We start from the raw sequence: 6000 nt of genomic DNA on the forward strand, positions 1-6000 counted from the left end.
CCATATTTACTAAATTTGACAGCCCTGGAGTGTGAAACCTTTCTGGCCTGGACAAGGCCTCCTCCAGGAAGACTGTCTGACTTCCAGCCTGGGCTGGGCATTTTTTTCTCAGTATGTATCTAATACTGCCCTTGACCTCATTAGGCTTGTCTCTGGCCCCTTGTCTCCACCCTAGCCTGGGAGCTCTTGGAGGCAGGCACCATGCTGAGTTGTCAGTGGGTTCCTGGGCTCAGGAACTGGGACTCACAGGTGTTGATAAAAGCTTTTCCCCTGAGAGTGTCCCTGGTCCCTTGGGGATCATTCATGTTCATAACCCTCTCTCCTCTCCAAGTGAGGCTCTTGAGCACTATTTCCATTTAAAAGTGAAAGGAAGGATGTGCCAAGCAGGCTGGACTCTGCTCCCCAACCCAAAGGGCTGGACACTCCCTTCGAGTCACCTCTGTGACTCAAGGTGGAGACTGGGCTGTGGTCCTGGGCCATCCTTTGTGTGGACCTGCAGGCCTTCCCTGCCTCAGCAGTGGGCTGGGGGAGCAGGCTCCCAAGATGCTGATGGCTTCCCCGCACGGGATGGGGACAAAGGGCCAGACAGCCTTGAGCTTTCTGGCTTCCACACCAGTGCATCCAGACCACGACTGAGTTCCAGGGAAAGACAGTCTCATACGTTCACTGAAATGCATAGATTGGACCCTTATATGTGCAATATCTTCCAGGAACCAGGAACTCAGCTTCCAAGAGCAAAACACAAACATAAGGCAACAGAGAGGCCAAACGGTGTGATGGCTGGAGCATGGCGACCTTGCATGGGCCAGGGATTGTGGGCAAAGTCCCCACCGTGATGGAGAATTCCATGTGAGCTGTGAAGGACAGGCACGTTTGGGGAGGACTTGGAGGGGGCTTTGTGGCATCACAGCTGAGCTGGGGGAAAGGGACCCACAAGCACATTTGCAGAGCAGTGAGCAGGTTAGCTGGCTTGGCAAAGGCTGCATAGGGCCGTGGTTCTCAACTGGGGTGATTTGACCCAACAGGGCCTCTGGCAAGAAGTGGAGACAGTTTAAATCATCACATGTGGGAGTGGTGGATGTTCCTGTTATCTATGGGGTTGAAGCTAGGGATGCTGCTAAATCCTACAGTGCCCAGGGCAGCTCCCACATTGAGGAGTTATCAGGCTGAAAATGTCAATGGAGTCCTGCAAGCAACAACAGGGGAGGGCATGCTGAGAACCAGGTGGGAGAGAGCAGGGGCTTCCAGGCATGTTACTCAGAAGTGCATATAGCTGCGGTAAGAGAAACTCCACGATAAGGATGTGAATGAACAGGGGTCAGAATAACTGGATGACTGTGGACTTGGAGCAACGTCACTGCAGTACCATTAGGGATCCAGATTCTTCCATCTTCCTGCCCTGCCATCTATTTTTTTTGTAAAGGATACATAACATAAACTTGATCATCTTAATCATTTTAAGTGTATGATCCACATTGCTGAAAGGTGAAGTATATGAAGTAAATTCACATTGTTGTGGATTCACTACTGTCCATCTCCAGAACTTTTTCACCTCCCCAAGCTGAAACTCTATACCCATTCAATGATAACTTCCAACCCACTCTAGGAGCCCCTGGCAACCACCATTCTATTTTTTGTCTCTAGGAGTTTGACCACTCTAGGGTCCTCATATATGTGGAATCATACAGTATTTGTCCTTTTGTGTCTGGCCTATTTCATTTAGCTCAATGTCTTTGAGTTTCATCCATGTAGTAGCATGTATCAGAATTTCATTCCTTTTTTTGTGGCTGAATAATATTCCAAGCCTGTATATGCCACATTTTATCCATTTATCTGTTGATGGACGCTTGGGTTGTTTCCACCTTTGGGCTGTTGTGAATAGTTCAGCAATGAACATTGGTGCAAAAGTATTCCTGCTTTCAATTCTTCCCGAGTTGATTTTTTTGTAATGACACATTTTGTCTCTGTTCTTGTTTTCTCTTGTTTATAGTGTATAGCTGTGTTTTTTGGTAGATATCATGGACATTACATATAAATCCTAAAATACAACCATCTAATCTGAATTGATGATAACAATGCCAAAGAACACAAAACTCTATTCCTATACAACTTCGTCTTCACTTTATATTACTGATGTCACAAATAACATCTTCTTACAGTGTTTGACTAATAAAATTAAATTATAATTTTCATGGATTTGTCTTTTAAATCATGTTGCAAATTAAAAAATACAGTTACAAACCAAAGTTGCAATAATACTGGCTTTTATATTTGCACATATATTTACTTTACCAGAGACCTATATTTCTTTAAGTATCTTTGAGTTCTGTCCTTTCATTTCAACCTGAAGAACTCCCTTTAGTATTTCTTTTTTTTTTTTTTTTCCCTTTAGTATTTCATGTAGGGCAGATCTAGTGGTAATGAACTCTCTCAGCTTTTGTTTATTTAGGAATTTCTTCATTTCTTCCTTACTGTTAAAGGATAATTATGATATATATAGTATTATTGATGTTACTTTCTTTCAGGACTTTAAATAAGTAATACCTACTGCCTCTGGCTTCCAGAGTTTCTGATGAGAAATCACTTTATAATCTTATTGAAGCAAATTTATACATGATGCGTCACTTCTCTCTTGCTGCTTTCAAGGTTATCTCTTTGTCTTTGGCCTTTGACAGTTGATTATAATGTGCCCTGGTGTGGGTCTCTTTGTGTTTATTCTACTTGAAGCAATCATTTATATCTTTCAGAAAATCTGGGAAGTTTTTTGCCATTAGTTCTTCAAATAATCTTTCTTCCCTTTTCTGTCTCTATTCTCTTTCTTGGACTCCCATAATGTATATGTTGCTTTGCTTGATAGTGTCCTAAAGTCTCATAGTCTTGTCATTTTTGTTTCATGCTTTTTTATTTCTGCTCTATATTCAAGTTCACTGATTATTTCTTCTGCTTACTCACATCTGCTGTTGAACCCTTCTAATGGATTTTTCATTTCAGTTATTATAGTTTGAGCTCCAGAATTTCCTTTTGATTTCTTTTTAGATTTTCTCTTTGTTGATATTATAATTTTGTTAATACATTTTTTCTGATTTCCTTTAGTTCTTTGTACCTTCACCCCCCCCCCACTAACATTGCCTTCTTGAGTATATTTTTTAAGAAACTAAACATTTAAAAATATTTAATTATTTGGCTGCGCTGGATCTTAGTTGCAGGACGTGGGATCTTTGATCTTTGTTGCAGCATGCAAAATGTTTAGTTGCACCATTTGAACTCTTAGTTATGACATGTGGGACCTAGTTTCTTGACAAGAGATCGAACCCAGGCTCCCTGCATTGGGAGCATGGAGTTTTAACTACAGGTTCACCAGGGAATTCCCCAAAATAGACTTTAAATAAAAAAGTTTACAAGAGACAAAGAAAAACCTTGTATATTAATAAAAGATTCAATACAAGAAAAATAATTGTATATAAATATTTCTGCACCTGATGGCAGACCATCAAAATCTATGAAGCAAAACTTGATAGAACTGAAGTGAGAAATAGAAAGTTCTACAATAATAGCAGGAGATTTCAATATCTCACTCTTAGGAGTAAGGAAATAGAGGACTTGAACAACACATTAAACCAACTAGATCTAACAGACAAATACAGCACACTCTGCCCAACAATAACAAAATACATGTTCTTTAAAATACACAGTCTTTTCAAATATAATGGAATTAGGTCACAAAGTCTCAACATTTGAAAAGATAGATATGATGTGATGTATATCCTCTGATCAAAAAACTGGATGAATTTAGAAATAAATAATAGAAGGAAAACTGGAAAATTTGTAAACTTGTGGAAACTGTACATTAATTTTTAAACTCTTAATCAGTCATTCAAAAAACAAATCACAAGAGAAATTAGAAAATAATTAGAGATGAATGAAATGAAAACATAATATACTAAAACCCATGTGATACAGTGAAAGTGGTGTTAAGAAGGTATTTATAGTTGTAAACACTAACATTAAAAAACAAGAAAGATTACAAATTGATAGCCTAACTTTACAACATAAAGAATTAGAGAAAGAGGAACAAACTAAACCCAAAGCTAGCAGGAGGGAGGAAATAATGAAGATTAGAGCAGAGATAAATGAAATGAAGAATAGAAAAACTGTGTAGAAAATTAATGAAATCAGAAATTGGTTCTTTAAAAGCATCAACAAAATTGACAAACCTTAGTTAGAATCAAGAAAAGGAAGAGGGAAGACTCCAATTATAAAATTTAAAAAATGGAAGTGGGGACATTACTACAAATTCTACAGAAATAAAGTATTATAAGAAAGTACAGTGAGAAATTGCATGCCAACAAATTAGATAAATATAAATGAACAAATTCCTAGAAACACAAAATTTACCAAGAATAGATTTTAAAGAAACAAATAATCTGAATAGACCTAAAACTAGTAAGCAGATTGAAGCAGAATAAAATGTCTCTCAACAAAGAAAAGTTCTGGACCTGACAGCTTCACTGGTGAATTCTACCAGACATTTTAAGAATGAACACTAATACTCTTCAAATTCTTCCAAAAAATCAGAGGAAGGAACACTTTCTAACTCATTCTATGAGAACAGCATTGCCCTGACACCAAAGCCAGACAAAGGTACAAGATAAAACTACAGAGCAATATCCCTCATGAAAACTGATGCAAAAATCATCAACAAAATATGAGCAAACAGAATTCAGCAGCATATTGAAAAAAAATTATACAGTATGACCAAGTGAGAGTTATTTGTTAAATGGAAGAATGTTTCAGCATACTAAAATCAATCAATTTAATATACCACATCAACCAAATGAAGGGAAATAAACCCACTGTATCATCTCAATTGATGCAGAAAAGAATTTCACAAAATCTAATATGATTTCATGATTTAAAAAGAAAACACTCAGTAAATGAGGACTAGAAGGAATACTTCATCACAATAAAGGACATATATGGAAAAACCCACAGCCAACAGTGTACTCAGTGATGAAAGACTGAAAGCTTTTTCTCTAAGATCAGAAACATGGCAAGGATACCCACTTTAACTACTTCTTTTCAACATAGTTCTGGTGGTCCTAGTCAAAGTAATTAGGCAAGAAAAAGAAATAAAAGGCATCCAAATTGGAATGGAAGAAGTAAAATCATCACTGTTTGCAGATAATATGATCTTATATGTAGAAAACCCTAAAGATTACACAAAAATACTTGTTAAAACTTAATAAGTGAATTCAATAAAGTTGCAGTATACAAAGTCAACCCATAATCTCCATACATGATCCAATTCTGTACACACAATTCAGAAAACAATTCCATCTACAATGGCATCAAAAGGAATGCAATACCAAGGAATTACCTTCCTTAGTAAAAAGGAGGTGAAAGATTCATACACTGAAAACAACAAAACATCATGGAAAGAAGTTGAAGATGATGTAAATAAATTGAAAAACTTCCAGTGTTCACGGGTTGGAAGACAATATTGTTAAGATGTCGATACTATCCAGAGCAATGTACAGATCCAGTGCAATTTGTATCAAAAACCCAGTGATAGCTTTCACAGAAAGAGAAAAATACACCCTAAAATTTATATTGGAACCTCAACAGCTGAAACAATTTTGACAAAGAACAAAGACAGAGCACTCACATTTCCTGATTTAAAGAATTATCACAAAACTATGTATGCAAAACAACATAGCATTGGCATAAAGCCAGAGAATAGAATAGAAAGCTCAGAAATAAACACCTGCATGTATGGTGAAATGATTTTTTGATAAGAATACCAAGACCATTCTTGGTATGGGGGAATGGACAGTCTTTTTAACACGTGCTGGGAAAATTAGATATCCCCTTACAAAAGAAAAACGTCAGACCCATACTAATACATATGCACAAGAGACCAAAGACCTAAACTTAAGAACAAAACTCTTAGAATAAAATATAGGACAAAATTTTTATAACACTGGATTTGGCAATGATTTC

This window comes from Giraffa tippelskirchi, chromosome 10 (genome assembly GCF_054371585.1).
Source record: "Giraffa tippelskirchi isolate mGirTip1 chromosome 10, T2T-mGirTip1v1.2.pri, whole genome shotgun sequence".
Lineage (NCBI taxonomy): Eukaryota > Metazoa > Chordata > Mammalia > Artiodactyla > Giraffidae > Giraffa > Giraffa tippelskirchi.